We start from the raw sequence: 24,464 nt of genomic DNA, 5'->3' as shown, positions 1-24,464 counted from the left end.
AAAAACCTCAATTAAAATCCAATCCCAGCCACTTAACACTTACTAGTGGTGTGACCCTGGGCAATGCAACCCAGATAGCCCCCCAAAAAAGAAAAAAAAAAGATATCCTAAATTGAAGAGGGTCACAGATAGTGGGGGAACTCTCAATGAGATACAAGACCCTCCAGCCCAGCCAAGAAATCTGCTGACAATATCTGATTTGGCTCCCCATCCTCCCTAGGGGCATTTCTGCCTTCATGAGAAGTCAGAGGGCAAGACAACCTGTGTTCTAATTAAAGCAGACTTAAACTAAGTGGCAAAGAGACATCTAAACACAAAAGCAAGTTGTTTATGTGGTCCTGTATGCACAATATATAGGTAGGGCATGCACAGTGTGCTATAGTTATATGAGTATTAGGGTATATAAGGCAGAGAAAATTTTAAATAATCAAACTCTTGTTTGACCATCCTCCATGAGTTCTACCCCTTCATTCCTCACCCATGATCAGGATTCAGGCTGGTACCAAAATCCTACACTGAGCAGGTCTAGACACTAAAACACATATAGCCTTACTTAAAACTTAATAACTTTATATAACTGATCAATCAAAAGGCATATATTAAGTGATTACTAAATTCCAGGCATTGTGGTGAACCATAGAGAATGAAATAATCCCTATTCATGAACAAAAACTTATGAATTTGTCTCACTAAATATTATGTGAATCTGGCTGTTATTACAGTGAGCAGCTGTGTCAAATAAATAACATCAACAATAATAGATTCCAGTTCCTTTCCTTCCAAATTCAACATTTTATATGATAAAGAACCATGTCTTTCTTTCTCACCTTTCCTCACACACCACTATATTGGAAGGTAGAAAATTGCAAGTCTACAAAGTACAACTAAACACACATTAACGATAAGTCTGCCATGAGTAAATCTAAATCAACATTTACTATATGTTCACTATGCATAAGTCACTGTTCTGTTACTAAGGCCCTGAGGCTACAAACCATAAAGGAAGTTATTTTCTACAAAGGGAAAAGAATATGTATAAGTATCATTCTATGCAAAGGAAATTGAATGATCAAAGAATACTAACAACAGGTAGAATTAAGGAGGAATTCATGAAAGAAGTTGACATCTGAACTGAATTTTGAAGGAATACAAGAATTCTGAGATGAAGAAGAAAAGGATTATAGGAAAGGAGAGAGAAAGTGGGCTTGGTTGGATAAAGACATGGGGAAGTGAACTTACAGAAAATGATAATTTCACAACATTATATCAAGAGGTAGAATACTGAAGAGAGAGCTGAGTGAAGAGGCAAAAAAGACAAGTTCAAATCTAGCTCAGATACTCTATACCTTATGTGGTGTTAGTCAAGTCACCTTTCTCAATTTCATAATCTATAAAATGGGACAAAAGGTGGCTCAGAGGATAAAATATTTGGTCTAGAGTTATGAAAATTCATCTTCCTAAATTCAGATTGGCCTTAGACACTTAGTAGTAATATTTCTCTGGACAAGTTACTTCAACCTATTTGTTTCAGTTTCCTCATCTGTAAAGTTATCTAAAGAGGGGAATGACAAACCAATATCTCCCCAAAAAACCTCAGATGAAGTCATGCAAGCCAGATACAACAGAAAATAACCAAATAACAAACATGTAAATAAGAATAACATCTAGCTCCCTTAGCTTGTTTTGAGGTTTCAATAAAACTTAACATAGTATCTGATATATAGTTAATAAGCATTTAATAAATGCTTACTTTCTTTTGTCTTTTCTTTGTGACTTTGAATCTTTGTGAGCTTATATCTACTTTGGGCCTGTTTTGGCAAGTGATAAAATGTCTGAGTTGGGCAAGATAACCTTTCCCTTTCAGTTATGATTTCTATGATGCTATGAAAGAGTATATTTTAAGTGTCATTTACTAAATATACCCTTTGATACTTGTAACTAACATGTATTTAGTTATTTAAAATTTTAATTTAAAAATAATCTCATAGAAACTAATCAGTTGCTAATTTTTTCCTTTTTTCAAATGAAAAAATTGAGGCAGACAGATATCAAATGAATTACTCAAGATTAAAACCCAATAAATGTTTTTGGTTGCATTTGAATTCATATCTTTCTCACTAATCCTAAATTCTATTCCCTAGTTCCACTTAGTTCCTTTTACCAAGGCAAAAAAAAAAAAAAAAAAAAAAAAAGATTTTCATTATGTGTCATTGGACTTTTATGGTATGTCTTTCAAAAGATGAATTAGGTGACTAGAAATGAGCAAAAATGTTGAAGGATAGATGTTTTTTAACTGCTTAGTGTGTAATCTGGTTTATAAACTGCAAGAACATTTACCATGAAAAAAAAAAAAAAAAAAAAAAAGGAAAGAAAGAAACTAAGAAAAAAGAGGCAGCTAGCCATCATGGGAAATGATTCCCCTAGCTGTTTATTTGTGCACTGCAAACTCCCTGAATGATCAGGAACAGGAAAAAAGAGAAAGTTACAGAGATGTCTCTGAGGGTAATGATACAGCAAGAATTCAAAGGGCTTTTTAAAAGATAAAGTATGGGCTTACTTAACACCTTTGCTAAAAATGTGGTTTGAATAAAGTCTGCTCTTTTCCCTTTTCTCTTTACACTAAGTATCCTAATTCAAAGAACTGACACTAGTTCTAGTGGTCACTTCATCAAGGATGTCATAGAGAAGCTTTGTTTTCAGGTAGGGCGCAAATAACCATGACTGTGGATAGTCTTGAAATTCAATATTTTTTTGGTTTGAGAAGGACAGCTCCAGAATGGCCAATTGAATATGAAATCATTTCCATATGAAACTCTTTATGTCAATCAAGCACTATTGTGAATGCTGGGGATAAAGCCTGCACTAATGATTAGTATAAGTGAATGCCAGGCAATAAAATTTCCTCTACTAGTGAAAGTTGATGCCATTTGCAATTTACAGTCTTAAAGATATATCCAGAATCCTGAGAATTCAAATGACTTGGTTAAGATGAAAAAAACAGGGGCAGCTAAGTGGTACAGTGGGTAGATCACTAGCCCTGAAGTCAGGGGGAACTGAATTCAAATCTGTCCTCAGACACTTAATACTTCCTAGCTGAGAAAGTGTTATATATAGCACGATATATGGAAAATGTAATGGATTTGGAGTAAGTGGTCTAAGGAGGTATTACAGATGGTAAGGTCTTATGGTTCTTGATCTCATTGTTGATTAAAGCAGTTGGAATAACTATGGGAGCTCTGCAGGGAAAGTGGGACCAGAGGTGATCAGCCCATCACAGAAAGGATTTATAGGAGTCAAAGGGTTAAAAGATTTCATGCATCTAGAAGGTATGAAGTTGGGGCAGGAAGTATCAAGACAAAATGAGGAAAAAGGAAAGGACAACACTAGCTATACTATCCCTTCAAGTCCTTATATTGTTTGTTAGTGGCTGAGGTCAGGAAGGGGAAAGGGTTTCCTTTTTGGTAGCTGTTCTTACAAGGTCCAGGTAGGTTGTGAATAGAACTCAATTTCCAGAATAAAGAAAATATTTTCCACAGTCTTAGTCAAAGCACATATTCAGAATAGTAGTCAGTTCCAGACACTACATTTTAAAGCAGAAATTCCCATGCTGTAGGAAGGAATTGGGAAGAATGCATTATTCAGTTGGTTTGAAGATATATAGAAGACTTGGTGAATACAAGCATGTTATTTCATTATTTGTTCATCTCCTACTCCTTTTTTATGTTCAAAGCCTGCTGCAGTGTCTTGGACATGGTAGCAGCTTAAATAAATTTGTATTAGATTGAATCAAGAAAAAAGTTTTAAATAAGATTAGCTTGTTGCTTAAAGGTAACATTGTTATAATACATGGTAGCAGCTATAGTGGGAGTTTTAAATCAATCAAAATAATGAAAGACTTTCTAAATTTTCCCTGTTGTTTAGTTTAGGGTTTGTTTGTTTGTTAATGTAATGAAATGATCTATTTCAAGAGAGTGAAATTTTGTCATTAAGAAGTTCATAAGGAGAAGGCTGATCAAAATTTGTCAGAAATGTCAAAGAGGGAATTCATCTTTTGACCTTGACTGAATTTGTCTTATTCTTTCATTTCTTATATTTCATAATTCTAGGAAAGATTTACAAGGAAAGTGAATAGAATTCTTTAAAATAGCCTTCAGTATAGAAACTATTCAATTTATATTATCTGGCCTATGAAACATCACCAAACAGGTATATATCACCACCTATATCACCTACCTATCTATCTACCTATCTACCTATCATCTACCTATCTATTTATCTTTCTGTTTATCTGTCTCTGTTGAACAGATTTTCAAAAAGACTTCAGCTCCTCAAAAAGAAAATGAACTCTCTCAATGTGAATGATAAAATTCCAGGAAATCAGGCAGGATTTTGAAAGAGGCTGACCATTTGGCATGTGACAAGACAGTGAGAGAGGTTCTTTATCTCCCTTAAATCAAATGTACAAAGGTTTGAAATCCATTCCTTTGCAGAAATTTGTTAGAGCAGCAGTCTGCTATTTTAATTAAGTTTATAGTGTATATTGTTAAAAGAAATAGTTTTTACTGGGTTGAAGAAATTACACCCAGCCATTGGGGCCTATAATGGACTACAAAAATAACTCCTTAATTGGCCGTTGCGAGCAATGATAACATGATTTAAAACATAGTGTTGGCATGAGAAAATGTAGTATAAAAGACCAGTCTGTGTCTTGAGCTGTCAGCTAAAAAGCATATTGAATTTTTACCGAGCAAATTCGAATAAAAGGGTTGCGATTAAAAGCAGCAAACCCACAGTAAGGGGATAAGGATCCCTCCAAAATTAGATTACAGCCTTCTTATACCCATAAAAACTCTATTATGTTTGACATGACTGAAACGATTCCCTAAGAAGACAATTATGGAAAGAAGTTAAACCAGTGTGTTCTGCTGCATCCTAGAAAAGCAAGATTTTCTCTTCTACTGCTCCTACCTGTGTGAGGAAAGCTATAGAGAGGATATATAATATACAATATATAGGATGAGAATAGAGGTTCCTTGCCTTGAAGTACCTGAGGTATGTCACATGCCTCTCAGCTTCCATTTTAACGGCTACATTGTGAAACTGGTTTAAGGGGTTTGGAAAAGCATTCTTATAGACCCAAAACTTTTGACTTCCAACCCAGAGAAAAGTGAAGTCCGCTAATCTCTATAGCCCTTATCATTTGGAAGCTTATTGAGAAGCAGCTGCAAATTGTTTTAAATGTTATTTATTTTGGGGCTTTTTTTTGCATGTATCACTTAGATGACAGGTTCCGCATATTTTTATTCATAACTTACCTCTCCCAGATGCCTTTTGATGAATAGCTTTCATTTGAGAACCTGCTTTCCATCCACAGTTAGAGTATATTTTATTGAAGTTTGATGGGTTTGCTTTAGTTGTTCAGCAAGTGTTGGGGGAAAAATCTAATGAGAATCTAAAGGATCAATGGGAAAGAGCATTGCACTTAGACTTAGGGACCATTGGTTCTATTGGGTGTTCTAAAAGTATTTCCTTTTCTAAACTTCACTTTTCTAGATAATAAAATAATTTAATTGGTATTCACTTTAAAAAGACATTTTTTGGGCAGAAAACATCTATAAAAGTAGCTATGTGATGCAGTGGATAAAAGCACGTGGGATCAAGGAATCTTGAATTCAAATTCTGTTTCCAGCACTTGTAAGTTGGGTGATGAGTTATTTAACTTAACTCAAGTTTCTGATTCCTCATATGTAAAAAGGGGATGATAATGTCATCTAGTTAAGAAAGTTGTGAGGATGAAATTATTATGTATTTGTATGAATACATACACAAATATACATGTAGGTAAATATATACATATATTATAATACAAATACTTATATTATTGTTAAATATGTGTGTATGTATATATAAAGATACATTTTTGAATCAATGCCAATTAAATCACTGTGCAATCTAGAAAAATGAAATTTAGAAAATTAAATAATCTGTTCAGGGTCACAGCAGTTAGGGATAGGTTGTGTATTTATGCATGTACATATGTACATGCATATATGTGTGTATGTGTGTATGTGTGTATATACATTAATAAATATACATAATATATGAAGTTTAAAATATTTTGTGATCTACTAAAGCATCAAGCATCTTTAAGGAAAGAAACTCGTTTTTGCCTTTCTCATTGCCTGGTATACATTAAGCAATCAATAGCTGAATACTTAGAGGTACCAGATGACATGTTGAGCTTGTAAAAGTAGCAGTACCTCAACTTGGCTAAAGGAAAGGGGACTAAAATCAAATTAAAGAGGAAAAATATTATGGGTTGTACCCACATTGTCGTGGGTGCTAAATACCACCCGAGGAGTCTGTCTTTTATCTTATAAACAATAGAAAGTTGCAGAAGGAGTACTATATTTAGACTCATGCCTTTGAAAGGACACTGCTGTAGCAATCCGATAGATGGATTATGGAGAGAGGAATTGAAAGCAAGGAAATCAATTAGAACTGTGACAGGTGCTCTAAGCTGGGTATCTCAGAAGTAATAATAATATTGAATTGCTATATCTCCCTTCCTTCTGACACTAATCAGAAAAGCAAGTAATCATTAAATTAATATATTAATTAACTAATCAATCAAGAAGCATCATATACATTTTGATCACTAAGGTGTTATCATGAGGCCACCATTCTAGTGATTACAAAAGAGTTAGAAAGATCAATTTATATTTGTTCAATCCTGGTGTTTGATGCTAATTTCATATTGAGTTAGATGAAGAAAAATGGAATCCCAATAGGTAATAGTGTATTATTGTGCTGATATATTACAATCTCTTTGCTAATATTTTATTTAAAAATTTTGCATCAATATTTATTGGGGAGATCGGTATGCAATTTTCTTCCTCTGTTTTGGCTGTTCCTGGTTTAGGTTAAGTTTAGTACTATATTTCTGTCATAGAAAGAATTTGGTAGGAGTATTTCTTTACCTATTTATCCAAATAATTTACATATATTGACATTAATTGTTCTTTAAATGTTTGCTAAAATCCACTTATAAATCCAACATGCCATGAAGATTTTTCTTAAGCAGTTCACTGATGGCTTATTCCATTTATTTATAAAATGGGACTATTTAAGTAATTTTCTTCTTCTTCGGGTAAACTTGGCAAATTATATTTCTTGTAAATATCTATCCATTTCAATTAGATTGCCAAGTTTGCTGGCATATACTTGGGAAAAATAGCTCCTAACAGTTGCTTTAATTCCTTCTTCATTGGTAAGTTCATCCTTTATATTTTTGATGCTAGTAATGTTTTTTTTTTTTCCTTCTTTACTTTTTGTAATCAAATTAATCAAAGGTTTGTCTATTTTGTTGTTTTTTAAATAAATTCAATGCTTAAATTTTATTAATTAGTTCAATAGCCTTCTTAGCTTCAACTTTATTAATTTCTCTACTGAGGTTTTAATTTGATATTTAATCAGGATTAAATTATTCTTTTTCTAGCTTTTTAGTTGCATGCTCAAATAATTGATCTCTTCTTTCTCTATTTTATTCATATAACTACTCAGAAATACAGAAGAACAATTTTGTACATATCTCATAGATTTTAGTATGTTATTTCATTATTTTCATTGCCTCATATGAAATTATTGATTGTTTCTATGAGTTTTTGTTTGACTCATTCATTCTTTAGAGTTATAATATTTAATTTCAAATTATACTTACCGGGGCTTTTATTGAATGTAATTTTTATTGTGTAGAGATCTAAAAAGTAGGCATCTACTATTTCTACCTTTATTTGATTCTGAGGTTTCTATGCCCTAATACATGGTCAGTTTTGGTGTATGTTCCATGTACTATTGAGAAAAATTTATATATTCATTTTTTCCAGAGGTCTATAATTCATTTATTTTGTGGTTAGATTTGTCTAATTCTGAAAAGGGAAGGTTGATGTCCCTAACTAGTATAGTTTGACTCTCAATTTTTTTTCCTATAGCTGGTTTAACTTCTCTAAGAAATTGGATGCTTTATCACTTGGTATATATATATATATATATATATATATATATATATATATATATATATATATATATATATACATTTATTTTAATATATATTATTTAAGCTTTTAATTTTCAAAATTTATGAATAAATAATTTTTGACATTTGCTCTTGTAAAACCTGTTTCCCAATTTTTCCCTCCCTTTCTCTCACAATCTCTACTAGATAGCAAATAATCCAATATATGTTAAACAGGAGGAATTCCACAATTATCATACTGAACAAGAAAAATCATATCAAAAAGGAAAAAAATGAGAAAGAAAACAACATTCAAGCAAATTACAACAAAAAGAGTGAAAATATTATGTTGTGATGCATCATCACAAGACCATTGGAACTGTCCTGATTTACTTCACTTCAATTCATCAGAATTGATCATCATGTAATCTTGATGTGTTCTCTTCATGTTACTCACTTGACATAGCATGAGTTTATGTAAGTCTCTACAGAACTATCTGAAATCATCCTGTTGATTGTTTCTTATAGAACAATAATATTACATTGCATTCATATACCATAACTTATTCAGCCATTCTCCAACTGGTGGGCATTCACTCAGTTTCCAGTTCCTTACCACTACCAAAAGAGGTACCACAAACATTTTTGCACACATATGTCCTTTTCACTTTCAGACAAAAAAATCTATAAGATTATGATTTATAATCTAGTATGCTGTCTCTTCTGTTTAATGGGAGAATTCATCCCATTCACATTCACTTAAAATTACTAATTGTATTTCCCATCATTTTTATTTTTCCTGAGTAATAGTTTACTTTTTCCTTTCCCCTTTTCCCTCCTCCCCAGTATTTTCTTTTGATCACCACCTCCCTTACACAGCCCATCTTCTTTTATAGCTTCTCTTTTTTCTTGTCCCTTTCACCTTCTTCTTCTCTTCTCTCTTGTATTAGTTTTCCCCTTTCATTTTCTCTCCCATTTCCATATAGGATTAGACAAGTTTCTTAGGGAAGCTAAATATGTTTGATATTCTCTCTTTGAGACAAATATGATAGAGCAAAATTCATACAATGCTCATACTTCTCTCTTTTTTCCTTCAATTGTAATAGGTCATTTTTGCCTCTTCATGAGATGACATACATCCCATTTTATCTCTAATTTCCATTTCTTCCCATACAATCCCCTTCCATGTCTAGCTTCTTTTTTATAACATAACAACAAAATCAAATTATACCTGAACCCTCTATGTATACTCATAACAGAGATACAGTTCTCAAGAGTTAAACATATCATCTTCCCATATAGTCATGCAAACTTTTTAGTTTTTAAAAGAAATAGTTATTTTTCTTTATTTTTTATATGCTTCTCTTGAATTCTGTATTTGAAAATCAAATGTTCTGTTCAGCTCTGCTCTTTTCATTATAAATAAATGAGATTTATTATTTCATTGAATATCCCTCTTTCCCCCTGAAAGATAATGGTTAATTTTGCTGTATTGTTGATTCTTGGCAGTAATCCAAGTTGCTTCACTTTTAAGAATATCAGATTCAGGTACTTTGATCCTTTAGAGTTGAAGTTGCTAGTTTCTGGTGGCTCCTTTATATTTGAATTGTTTCTTTCTGGCTTCTTGGAATGTATTCTCCTTAATCTGGAATTCTGAAATTTCATTATGATATTCCTTGGAGTTTTCCTTTTGGTGTCTCTTTCAGGATGTGATTGTTGAGTTGTTTAAATGGCTAGTTTATCATCTGGACATCAGAGCAGTTTTCCTTAATGCTTTACTGAGAGGTGATGTCTATCTAGGCTCTTTTTTCCATCATAATTTTCAGGTAGTCCAGTAATTCTTAAATTGTCTCTCCTGGATCTATTTTCCAGGTCAGTTGCATTTCCAATAAAGTACTTTACATTATATTCTAGTTTTTTTTCATTTTCTTAGGTTTTTAAATTGTTTTTTGATGTCTCCTTGAATCGGTAACTTTCATTTGTTCAATTCTAATTTTTAGTGAATTATTTTCTTCAATTGCCATTTTTAATCTTCTTTTATATTTGGCCAATTGAATTTTTAAATGAGATGTTTTGTTCATTGAATTTCTTTTCCATTTCACAAATTCTGTTTTTTCAATAAGTCATTTTGTTTTCCAAATCTATTTTTAAAGAGTTATATGATTTTTCCATTTAACTAAATCTATTTTAAGGAGTTCTTTTTCCCCAGATAATTTCTGTGTTTTCTTTTCCAAATTTTCCTGCAAAATTCTCATTTCTTTTCCCCATTTTTCTTTTAACTCTCTTTTAGGATTCCTTTTGAATTCTTCCAAGGGAGCCTTGTGAGATGGGAACCAACCTATATCATCCTTTGGGACTTCATATGGAAACAAGTTCCCTTTAGTGTCTTTAGGGTTTGAGGTCTTTTCTTCTCTGTCTCCATAAAAACTATCTATGATCAGAGTTCTTTTTGCTTTTTTGCTCATTATTTAAGGATTGATGTTTGCTTTTAGGCCAATAGAGGGATTGTTCTATAGGCAATAGCAGCTCTATATTGCCCTGGTCTGATGCTGCTGACTTCCTTCCAGTGCTGGCTGGGCGTAGCCAAATCCCTTGTTATTTTGGGGTTCAAAGGCTCATCATTTTCAGATGAAGAAATTTAAACTATTTCTAGTCATATGAGAAGGTGCTCCAAATCACTATTAATCAGAGAAAAGACTACTTTGAGATACCATTACATATCTCTCAGATTGACTAAGATAATAGGAAAAGATAATAATGAATGTTGGAGGGAATGTGTGAAAACTGGGACACTCATACATTGTTAGTATAACTGTGAATGGATTCAATCATTCTGGAGAGAAATTTGGAACTTTGTTCAAAAAATTATTAAACTGTGCATACCCTTTGATACATTAGTGTTTATACTGGGAGTATATCCCAAAGGGATCTTAAAGAAGTGACAGGGATCCATATGTGCAAAAATGTTTGCAGCAGCCCTTTTTGTAGTGGCAAGAAACTGAAAACTGAATGGATGCTGATCAATTGAAGAAGGGCTGAATAAATTATGGTATATGAATGTTATGGAATATTGTTCTGTAAGAAAAGATCAGGAGGATGATTTTAGAGAGGTCTGGGGAGACTTATATTAATTGATGCTAAGTGAAATGAGCAGAAGCAAGAGATCATTATACTATATAACAATCCATTCTGATAGATGTGGCTCTCTTCAACAAAGAGATGATTCAAACCAGTTCCAACTGTTCAGTAATAAAGATAACCATCTAGACCAAGAGAGAGGATTTTGGGAACAGAGTGTGGATCACAACATAGCATTCTCACTCTTTGCGCTGTTCTATTTTTTTGTTCAATTCTTACATTTTGTTTTCTTTCTCAGTTTTTTTTTCTTCCTTCTTGATAGGATTTTTCTTATGCAACAAGATAACTATATAAATATGTATATTACATTGGACTTAACATATTTTAACATATTTAACATGTATTGGGCTACCTGCCATCTAGGGGAGAGGATGGAGGGAAGGAGTAGATAATTTGGAACAGAAGGCTTTGCAAAGGCCAATTTTGAAAAATTACCCATACATATTTTTGGTAAATAAAAAAGCTTTAAAAATAATATAAATGGAATTAATGAAAGTCATGCAAAGGTTGGTGGCTTATCAGTACCAAATCTAAAACTATATTACAAAGCAGCAGTCAGCAAACCATTTGGTACTGGCTAAGAAATGGAGTGGTAGATCAATGGAATTGGTTAAATACAAGACATGATAATCAAGACCTATATTAATCTAATATTTGATAAACATCCAAACTCTAGCCTCTGGAATAAGAACTCAGTTTGCTAGAAAAACTGAAAAATAATATGTCAAAAATTGACATACACCTATATCTCCTACCCCATAACAAAATAAGGTCAAAATGGGATCATAATTTGGTCATAAAGGATCATATCATAAACAAATTAGGAGAATAAATGATAATTTATCTATCAGATCTTTGGAGAATGGAAAATTTTATGACAAAAATAACTAGAGAACTTTATGATTTGATTACATAAAATTAAAAAAAGGTTTTGTACAAACAAAACCAACAGAAACAAAATTAAAAGGGAAGTACAAAGTTGGAAAAATTCTTTATAGCCAGTGTTTCTCCTAAAAGTCTCATTTCAATAATATATAAGAACTGTGTCAAATCTGTAAGAATATGAGATTTCAAAAGGTAAATAAGAGTGGTAGAAGAAAAATTGGGGGAACAATTAGAGGTATATAATATAGAGTCAAGAGCTTGGAATATGATATGCTATGAACAGACAATTTTCAGATGACAAAATTAAAGCCAACCACAGTTATATGAAAAAATGCTGCAAACCACTTTTGGTTAGAAAAAATACAAATTAAAACAATTCTGAGGTACAACCACCCATTTCAGATTTACAGGAAAAGATGATGCTAAATGTTAGGGGCAATGTGGGTAAACTGGGACATTAATGCATTGTTGGTGAAGTTATGAAATGATCCAACCATTTTGGAGAGCAATTTGGAACTGTGAACAAAGAATTATAAAATTGTGCATACCCTTTGACCCAACAATGCCATTATTAAGTCTATATCCCAAGAAAATCACAAAGGATACATAAAGAACCACATGTGCAAAAATGTTTGTAGCAGCAATTTTTGTGGTGGCAGTGAATTGGAAAATGAGTAATTGCCCATGAATTGGGAAATGACTGAACAAATTGTGATATTTGAAAGTAATAGAATATTATTTTTCTATAAAAATGATGAATAAGCTAATTTTATAAAGGCCTGGAAAGATTTACACAAACTGATGATGAGTGAAACAAAAGTAGAACCAGGAATACATTATATGCAACAATAGCAAGAACATGCGATGATGACTTGCTTCTTCTCAGGGGTTCATTGATCCAAAACAACCCCAAAAGATTCTGGACAGAAAAGGCCATGTACATCAAGAAAAAGAATTAAGAAGACTGAATGTAAATCAACAACTGCTATATTCACTTCTTTATTGAGTTTTTTTCCTCTCCCATGGTTTTTCCCTTTTGCACTGATTTTTCTCTCTCAACATGATTCATAAAGCAATTTATATTAAAAATGAATTTTTAAAAAAAGAGTTATAGATATCATTTTTCCATTTAAGGATATAAATATATTAACCTTTAAATTATACATTTATTTTTCCTTTTTTATTTTTTATGCTTCTCTTGAATTCTTTTTTTGAAAATTAAATTTTCTTTTTAGTTTGTTTTTATTTTTTCCCAATAAAAATAATTAAAAGTCTCTTACTTCATTGAAGATGATGTTCAGTTGCACTGGGTCCTTAATTCTTGATTTTAAGCCCAGGTTATTTACCTTTTAGAATATGGTTTTCCAGGCCCTCTGAAGCTTCCAGGTCCTGGCTAATCCTGATTGGTGCTTCTAAATATTTATTTCAAATTGTTTTTGTCTGGCAGCATGCAGCATTTTTTTTCTTGATATTATAGTTGTGGAGTTTTGTAACTTTGTTCCTTGAGTATTTCCTTGTAGTGTTAAGAACTATCCCTAGGTGAAGGGGAAGGTCGATTTTCTGAGAGCCTACACTGTGAATCACAAACTTGAAGGAGTTACAAAGCAGTCTTTACAGATGTTCCTTGTGGGTTGGGAATGAAATAAATTGGAGTCAGAGGGAAGAGGAGAGAGGTTAGAGAATGAAACTGCCTCTCAGTCTCCTTATATCATCATTATCATCATCATCTCACATGAAGAGATCCATTTTACAGGTCTAAGTTAGACCTCCAGTGGCCATTAGCAGTGGCTCCCATATCACAACATATGGCACCTGAACGTGGGGCACAAGGACCACAAGAAACAAAGAAGCAGCAGGACTCAAGAGCTGTTAGTGAGTAGGATCCTCCCAGAGTTCCTTTGTTAACCCACAGGAAAGAAAAGGTAGAAGAAACCTGTTAAGACTTTTTGAGTTGGGGTAATTAAATGGCCAACACATCAAAGGGCTGAGCCAGGAGACTAATGAGACACTTATAAAGAATGCTTGTTCTGACTATAGTCCTCTTCTCCATTTGAAAGTTTGCCTACATAACATCTCACAAGATTCAATATTTGCTATAGTACTGTTTGCACTCTAGCATGCGGACTCAAATATCTTAGCATGTGGACTTAAATAACAGCCAATGCATAAACTTACTGACCATGATATGGGGGGAAAATAATCATATCTAAAACAAAAAAGAGGGTAATTTTTCAGGATCATGCCTAGGTGAAAGAGCAGGTCAGTTCTCCAAGAGCCTTCATTGTGAATCATAACACTTGAAAGAGTTACAAAGCAGACTTTGCAAATGTTCATTATGGATTGGGAATGAAATAAATTAGAGGCAGAGCGAAGAGAAGAGAGGTCAGACAACATAACTGCCTCTCAGTGGAGAGGTAAGAGAACAGCATCTGCCTCTCAGTCTCCTTTTATCATCATCATACTTTCACAGGAAGAGATCCATTCTACAGATCTGAGTTAGACTTCCAGCAGGTGGTTCCCATATCACAACATTGTAGTATCTATTTCTAAGGATGCTTCATGGAGACTTTCAATGGCTGTTTTGCCATATGGTTTTGGTATGTCCGGCAGTTTTCCTTGATGAGCTCTTGAAGAATGCTAACCAGACCCTTTTTTGGGCCATATCCTTCTAATTTTGAAATTGTCTCTCCTCGGTCTATTTTCCAAATCATTTATTTGTTTGATTTTGTTTTCCCAATGAAGTCTTTTATATTTCTTCCATTTTTTTCTTTCTTTTTAGTTTGACTGATTCTTGATGTCCCATGGAATGATTAGCTTCCATTTACCCCATTCTATTTTTTAATAATTTAGTGATTTTCTTCACATAGGCTTTCTATTTTTCTGTTTGTTTCATCCTATTTTTGAATGTGTTGCTTATTTTCAGTGGATTTTCTTTTTGTTTGACCTATTTTTTAAGGAATTGATTTTCTTCAGTCATCTTTTTAATTCCTATTCCAAACTGTTGACTCTTATATACTTCTCATTTCATTCCCAATTTTTCTTCTACCTCTCTTATTTGTTTTTTTAAAATCTTTTATGAGCACTTGCAAATAGTCTCATTGGCCTTGAGACTAGTTCTTATCATTCTTTGCTATTTCCTTTGTGGGCATTTTGTCCTCTGAGTTATGTTTTAGTCTTCCTGTTATAACAGAAGCTTTCTACAGTTAAGGTTTTTATTTTTACTATTTCTTGTTCCTTTTCTTTTTTTCTCTTTCCCCACTCTTGTGGCTTTTATGTTTGTGTTTTGCTCTTAGAATCCAGGAGACACTGTTACAAGCTTGTCATGCAGCTTCAAGCTCTGGATTTGAGTACAGGAACTCCTTGACTTTGGTGTCTTGCTCACATCAGGGATACTCTCTCAGGCAATATGCTGGTTTCCCTACACTTAAGTTTGTCTTCTTAGCTGGGATTAGAGGCTGCCCCACTGGTCTAGTCTGTTACTGAGCCAAGACAAATGGTGTCAGCTGCTGAGCTGTTGTGATCAAGATCTTATTACTAGTTTTTCAAGACACCATCTGAGTTTGGCTGAACATCCCTTTCACACCAATTTAAGACTGATGTTTCTTGAAGTCCTTCCAGTCTACCTGGAGCTGGAAAAAATAGTTTCATTCCATCAGACTCTGTTAAGAGGCTTGGTTTTCATGTGGGTTTTGAGGGAAACCAGGAAAGCTCAAGTAGTTTACTAGGTTCACTCCACCATCTTGCCTGGAGTAGAGAAATTTAAGATAATGAAATCTGAGAAAGTATTTAAAAACTCTTTGATAAAGTTTGAAATGATAGCTTTTTATTGGAAAAAGTAGAGGGATTGGAAGGGAAATTACAAGATTTGAAGAGTAATAGTTGTGTGGTAGTAAGTACAGTCAGTGTAGATTATATTTCCTAAGCATTTAATAGTAATTGAGAATAAAGATACAAAATAATGAGTTGAGGGATGACTAAGGTAAAGGATATTTTTAGAATAAATGTGACATGGGAATATTTGTAAGTAGTAAAGAACAAACTAGTGAATAGAGAAAGATTGAAAGGAAGAAAGAAAGAAGGTGTAAATATAAAAAAAAATAATACCACATGGATTATTATCAAGGGCAAATGTTGAAGAACTGACCTTAACAAAAATGGCTATTCTTTCTCAGAAACTATATAGAAGTCAGGTAGAGAAATCATGAGGCATGGATTTGTTAATAGGAGTTAAAATTCATATGGTGAGAAAAAGTCACTGGGAATTGTCTGAGCAGCTTGAAAAGAGATGAATTTATTGGAATCTGCTACTGAGGGGCATATGATAGGTAATTGAATATGAAAAAATAATATTGCTGTGAAGCCATTGATGGGGATTTAAGATTAAATAATACATACTACTAGGTTTTTTTTAACAGTCAGGGATGGTTTTGTGCTTTCTTTTTAGAAGCTTAAATAGTAGGAGTGGAAAATATAATAATAGAGATTAGAAAGATGTCACTAGTAGAAGGAGACAAGGCATTTTAAAAATGGAGAATAGATCTTTGCTGGAACTATCAAACATAATATCATAACTGAGAAAATTGAAAATGAAGCCAAAATAAGGGTTGATATACTGGACTATAGGTTATTCATGACTTTAGGGTCCTATAAGACTGAGGAACAGGTTTAGGGAAAGTGAGATAGGAAAAACTGTAGAATAGTAGATCATGATAAGAAAAAAGAATTTCAGAATTTATATGCTTGGAATTATTCTGAGGTTTAAGATATGAACATCACTGTAGCTGACAAGTTAAATTGAGATAGGATGAGAGAGTTGAACTGAGAGAACAGAATGATTAAAAAATTCTGGACATGAATACAAAATTACCAAGAATTTTTATGATGATTAAAGAGGAAATGATGGATGAGAATCAAAAATTGAACTCATTGAGATGTTTGATCTGTCAGTCAGTTGGTAAACATGCATTAATCCTCAAACTTTGGAGATACCAAAAATGCAAAAGACAATCCTTGCCCTCAGAAAACTCACAATCTAATGAGAGATACAATAAACAGTTGTTTTTTAAAAGTATCATCTTAGAACTGATATTTAGTTGACAATTAAAGATAAACAAGGAAGCCAATATGTAGCCTTGAGGAGGGAAAACACTACCAGCATGGGGCAAAGCCAGAGAAAATGCACAGAGCATAGAGATAAAATATCTTCTTCATGGACTAGCAAGAAGACTGTGTCACCAGATTGAGGAATACATAGTAGAAAATAATGGATAAGATGTTTAGAAAGGTGGAAAGATGATAAATTATGAAGGTCTTTGAATGTCAAACAGAAGATTTTTTATGTGATCCTGGAGGCAAGAGGGACTAATAAGAGTTACTGAGTAGGAGAGTGATGTAATCAAACATTTTAGAGAATCAGCTTAGTAGTCGAGTATGCTATTCCATGAACAGTCATGGAACAATGGCTGTTGCAACATTAAATCATCTCAGTACTGAATTCACTGGCCATGATATGTAATCATTTCTTATTAGAAATAAAGTAAAAATTTCCAGAGCTATGTCACTTGATAGAGATATAGGGAGAAACAAAAAGAGAGACAAGGAGACAGAAATGAGAGAGAGAGAGAGAGAGAGAGAGAGAGAGAGAGAGAGAGAGAGAGAGAGAGAGAGAGAGAGAGAGAGAGAAATGCAAAAAATAGTACCACATGGATTATTATCAAGGGCACATGTTGAAGAACTGATTTTAACAAGAATGGCTATTCTTTCTCAGAAACTATATAGAAGTCAGTGAAACAAAAAGAGACAGAGAAACACAGACACACAGAGAGAGACATAGATATTGATAGATGCACACACACACACACACAGATAGAAAGAGAGAGAGAGACAGACAGACAGACAGACAGAATTTGTCCTAGAATTGGGTTTCTTATTTAATTTGTAATTCAATCAGGTCAGAAGGTTTCTTCTATTTCTCTATAGTTTGAAATTTAATAGCTTTTACTAAAATAATTTCCCAGTCACATTAATGATTTCCATTTTTAATATCAACCTTTTTGTTATAGAATTTTTGTCCTTATATTACTTTCACATTCTAAAGGGGAAGAATATATATTAATTCTGGCTTTCTAAAAATATAAAACAACACATTATTCTCCATTTATTCTAACTTTCAGCTATACAATTTAAGGATTCATTTGGATACACTGGGGAAAAATGTTCCTTAAGTAATCTGCCATGATATTCTACATATAGAGTCTTGCAATATTGAAAAAGAAAGGAGAAATAGGTCTGATTATAGAAAACAACAAATCAGAATTAAAAACAATCTCAGAGTTCATCTACTCCAACTCATTTCTTTAAAAATATAAAACTTCTAGGTTGATTCAATCTTATGTCTGAGGTAAAGTCAAGTAAATTCAATAAATGAGGGAGATAGAAAGAAAGGAAAAGAGAGAGAGGGATGGAGGAACAGTCAGAGGGAGAGAGGAAAGGGATAAGAAAGGAAAAATGAAGGAAAAGAGGTAGGGAGGGAAGAAAAAAGGAAGGAAGGAAGGAAGGAAGGAAGGAAGGAAGGAAGGAAGGAAGGAAGGAAGGAAGGAAGGAAGGAAGGAAGGAAGGAAGGAAGGAAGGAAGGAGGGAGGGAGGGAGGGAGGGAGGGAGGAAGGAAGGAAGGAAGGAAGGAAGGAAGGAAGGAAGGAAGGAAGGAAGGAAGGAAGGAAGGAAGGAAGGAAGGAAGGAAAGTGAATTTTTATCTTTAAGAACCTCACATTATAATGGGGGAAGACACATTAATATAGCCAAAAATCAAAGGATGAGAGGAACATACAGAAGTTAATGGTGGAGAAGTCTGTAGAGAACAAAGAGAACAAAGAGGTCCCAGAAATTTCCATTAAAAGGACGTTCCTGGAGAAACTTACCAAAGGACAAAGCTACAGAGGCATTTTTCAAAGTGAGAACCCTACTGAGGTAGGAGCTTTTTACAATTCAAGAAAACTCTGCCTAGAAAAGTATAGAGAGTCAGGAATGGGGAAGCAGAGGAGTGGAGGGGGAGAAACAAAATTTCTTATTACCATTCTCCCTAAAGTGGCCATCTAATCTGTGATAAGTGCCTTCAGTGAAGGAATGAGTTAAGGGACTATTATATCTCAAAGCAATGAGTTGTTTGTTTTTGTTTTTGTTTTTGTTTTTGTTTTTGTTTTTGTTTTTGTTTTGTTTGTTTTTTGATAAATAGTTCCATTGATTGATTCATGTGTAAAATAGTATATTAACATTAACCATGCCCGATTTTTAAAGTTTTAATAAAAAAGGATCAAAATATTGAAATGACAGTACTTAAAGGAGCTTCCAGGAATTTTTTTCCTCTTTACTCTCCAGGGTATCAGAGATAGGAAGTGTTACCAAAAATAATTTGAGAAGCATTTGTTTATATTGAGTAGAAATTCAAGGACTAAGGACTGTGTACTGGGGACACCTAAATAAGATCTTGTCTCTGACATATAGTAGATAAAACTGAGCAAATCATTCAGCATCTTGATGGTCTATGCAGCTCCTTTGGGTTGCAGACAATGTTCTTGAGAAATGGACATTCATTATCTAAGGGTTTTGATCACTGTGCAAGTCACAACCTCTTTTCCTTTCCTTTTAAAAGAATAGTGAAGAAGGATTCAATATGAAAAAAGAAGAAAAAATGAAGTAACACAAGGAATTGATGTGAGACTGTGCTAGAGGAAAAGAACAATTACACAATTGTTGTATTGTACACAATACAACAAAAAACACAAAAGAAGGAAACAGTATGGAGCATAGAAATAAAACAATAGAAAACTATGTAGTTTTAAAAAGTAGCTAGAAATAATGATATGGATCTTTAGATGTTATCAAAGTAGATATCAGTTTATAAAAGTCATAATGGATGTGTATGGCTATTTTCTAGACTTCTGAGGGATATTATGGAAAATATGTGTTAATCTCATAAGCAATATTAGAGTGGTAGAAGTACAAGGGAGAAGTAGAAGAGAGGAGCCATAATTGAGAAATGTTGAAAATGTGAAATCAAAAGACCTTGGCAATAGATTGATTTTGAGGGATGAAAGGTATAGTAAGGGGTCAAAGATGACACATCTAAGGGAATGAAAGATGGTGTTGAGCTCACCAATAATTATTGAAGTTAACAAGTATTAAGAGATTACAGGAAAAGACAATGAATTCTGATACGAACAACTGTGTTTGAGATGTCTGGGAAGGAGATGAGAGATGGAACAAGATGGAAAAGAGTAGACAGAAATTTGTCTGAACTGTTCCTGGCTTCCCTCAGAATCAACATGCAGAATAAGCCACTGAACAGATTTGGGAGTGACACAACCATCAAATATTTTGATTGTAGTAAATTTCTTGTAGAAGATATCTTGGAAGGACTTCAGGAAAGGGCTGTCTTAATTGGGCAGAAAGGTTTCATCATAGTGCAGGCACAGCACAGGGAGACCCAAGACAGAGAGGCTCCAAGTGGGGGAATCTAATGGAAGGTTTTTAGCCACAATACAGCAGTGTTGGCTACTCCGTCTTGGATCAGAAGCCAGTTAATGCTCAATCTAGCTGTGACATTTTCAAAACATCTATAGAAGGCACATATTGAGCCCCTAAATCTAAGCATGACAAGTGTGACTTAGTAAGGCCTACCAATCTTAGAGAAGATGGCAGGAGCACCAGCAGTCCCAGGGCAGTGTAAAAGGCCTGTCATCCATAATAGGAAGCTCAAGACAATCTTCCCTGTGTCCTAAGAGTAGAGCTAAATATTTTTGAAAATGAGCAAAAAAGCAAAAAAGATCTCCAGCCATAGGTAAGTATTATGGAGACAGATAAGAAAAAAAAAAAAAACTTCAAAATGCAAGGACACTAAAAGCAAAACACCTACAGATGAAGCCTCAAAAATTGGTGTGAGTTGGTATATAAGTCAAAATACACTCTTGGAAGAATTCAAAAAAAGTCTTAAAAGAAAGTTAGAAGAAAAATGAGAAAAGGAAAGGAAAGCTTTCCAGGAGTGTTTGGAAAAAGGAAATACATAAATTATTTGAAGAAAATAACTCCTTTTTAATTATAGCTTTTTATTGACAAAACATATGTATGCATGGGTAATTTTTCAACATTGACCTTTGCAAAAACTTCTGTTCCAACTTTTCCCTTGATTCCTTCCACCTCCTCACCTAGATGGCAGAAAGTCCCATATATGTTAAATATGTATAAAAATATATGTTAAATACAATATATGTATACAAATTTATACAGTTATCTTGTTGCACAAGAAAAATCAGACTTGGAAAGAAGATAAAAATATCCTGAGAAGAAAAACAAAAATGCAAGCAAACAACATCAGAAAGAGTGTAAATGCTATGTTGTGGTCCACATTCATTTCCCAGTGTTCTGGGTATAGCTAGTACTGTTCATCACTGATCAAATTGAACTGATTTGGATCCTCTCACTGCCTAAGATAGCCACTTCCATCAGAATTGATCCTCATATATTACTGATGTTGAAATGTAGCTGGTGCTATTCATTTCACTTAGCATCAGTTCATGTAAGTCTCTCCAAGCCTCGCTGTATTTATCCTGCTGGTCATTTTTTTAACCTTTATTAGATGAGGATTTTAAAAAATTTACCCATAGCAATTATTCACATATGCAAATTTTATGAGTTTTTACTAGTTAAAAATTAGTTAAATAATGTACTTATGTAGACTATGTTTACTGAAATAGTTCTTGCCCTCAAAAATGTTATGCTTAAATGAAACATACATTCTATTGGACTTTGCATTCCAGGAAAATTACAGTGAATCCCATAAATTATCTGGGGAAACAACTCTTTTATAACAGGCACAACCTGTTAAAATAAAGCAAAAAAAAAAAGCCCAACATTAATGAAGCATACATGATTACCTTGCACATTAATATTCATATGATAAAAATACAGTTGCTCTCCATGGGTGTTATAAGGTTTGTAATTAATATTATAAAGTGAAATATAACAATTTTAAGTTAGTAAATTTAAATTAGTAAAGAATATAGTTTGTCCTCTTTATCCTGAGCTCTGCTTCTATTGTATCTTCTCTCCACTTTAGCAACTTAACACTTAGTGGACATCTGCAGCCACCCCTCTATCAAAGCATTAAGAAATTTGATTATGATGACATGATGATATACTTAGAGAACCCCAAAGACTCTGCTAAAAAGCTATTAGAAATAATTCAGAACTTTCACAAATTTGCAGGATACAAAATAAATCCACATAAATCCTCAGCATTTTTATACATTACCAACACAATCCAACAGCAAGAGATACAAAGAGAAATTCCATTCAAAATAACTATCAATAGTATAAAATATTTGGGAATATATCTATATTATATATACCAAAGGAAAGTCAGGAATTATATGAGCAAAATTATGAAACACTTGCCAAAAAATAAAGTCATGTTTAAATAATTGGAAAGACATTGATTGAGTGCTCTTGGATAGGACGAGCAAATATAATTAAGATGACAATACTCCCTAAACTAATCTATTTATTTAGCGCTATACTAATCAGACTTCCAAGAAACTATTTTAATAACCTAGAAAAAATAACAACAGAATTTATATGGAACAAAAAAAAAGGTAGAGAATTTCAAGGGAAGTAATGAAAAAAAAATAAATGAAGGTGGTCTAGCTGTACCTGATCTAGAGCTATATTATAAAGCAACAGTCACCAAAACCATTTGGTATTGGCTAAGAAATAGACTAGTTGATCAGTGGAATAGGTTAGGTTCACAGGGCAAAATAGTGAACAAAAACAGCAATGTAGTGTTTGACAAACCCAAAGATCCCAACTTTTGGGATAAGAATTCATTATTTGACAAAAACTGCTGGGAAAACTGGAAATTAGTATGGCAGAAACTAGGCATGGACCCACATTTAACACCACATACTTAGATAAGATCAAAATGCATCCAAGATTTAGGCATAAAGAACGAGATCATAAATAAATTCAAAGAACATAGGATACTTTACCTCTCAGACTTGTAGAGGAGGAAGGGATTTGTGTCCAAAGGAGAACTAGAGACCATTATTGATCACAAAATAGAAAATTTTGATTACACCAAATTAAAAAGTTTCTGCACAAACAAAATCAATGCAAAGAAAATTAGAAGGGAAGTAACAAATTGGGAAAACATTTTTACAGTTAAAGGTTCTGATAAAGGCCTCATCTCTAAAAGAGAATTGACTTTAATTTATAAGAAATCAAGCCATTCTCCAATTGATAAATGGTCAAAGGATATGAACAGACAATTTTCAGATGATGGTATTGAAATTATATCCACTCATATTAAAGAGTGTTCCAAATCACTATTGATCAGAGAAATGCAAATTAAGACAACTCTGAGATATCACTACACACCTGTCAGATTGGCTAAGATGACAGGAACAAATGATGAATGCTGGAGGGGCTGTGAGAAAACTGGGACACTGATGCATTGTTGGTGGAGTTGGGAAAGAATCCAACCATTCTGGAGAGCAATCTGGAATTATGTCCAAAAAGTTATCAAAATGTGCATACCCTTTGACCCAGCAGTGCTACAACTGGGCATATATTCCAAGGAAATACTAAAGAAGGGAAAGGGACCTGTATGTGCCAAAATGTTTGTGGCAGCCCTTTTCATAGTGGCTAGAAACTGGAAAATGAATACATATCCATCAATTGGAGGATGGTTGGGTAAATTATGGTATATGAATGTTATGAAATATTATTGTTCTGTAAGAAATGACCAACAGGAGGAATACAGAGAGGCTTGGAGAGACTTACATGAACTGATGCTGAGTGAAACGAGCAGAACTAGGAGATCATTATACACTTCAACAATGATACTGTATGAGAATGTATTGTGATGGAAGTGGATATCTTCAACATAGAGAAGAGCTAATCCAATTCCAATTGCTCAATGATGGACAGAATCAGCTACATCCAGAAAAGGAACACTGGGAAATGAGTGTAAACTGTGAGCATTTTTTTGTTTGTTTGTTTTTCTTTCCAGGTTATTTTTACCTTCTGAATACAATACTTCCTATGCAACAACAACAACAACAAAATTCGGTTCTGCACATATATATTGTACCTAGGATATACTATAAGATATTTAATATGTATGGGAATGCCTGCCATCTAGGGGAGGGGGTGGAGGGAAGGAGGGGAAAAATTTGGAACAGAAGGGAATACAAGGGATAATGTTGTAAAAAAAATATTACCTATGCATATGTACTGTCAAAAAATGTTATAATTATAAAACTAATTTTAAAAAATAAATTTGATTATTCACCGTTTACTCTTTTTTTTATTGTAGCTTTTCATTTACATTTACATTTTGTCTTATATTTATAAGACAAAAGCTTCTGTTAGAACT

This window comes from Sminthopsis crassicaudata, chromosome 2 (genome assembly GCF_048593235.1).
Source record: "Sminthopsis crassicaudata isolate SCR6 chromosome 2, ASM4859323v1, whole genome shotgun sequence".
Taxonomy (NCBI): domain Eukaryota; kingdom Metazoa; phylum Chordata; class Mammalia; order Dasyuromorphia; family Dasyuridae; genus Sminthopsis; species Sminthopsis crassicaudata.
This window is presented reverse-complemented; position numbering follows the sequence as displayed.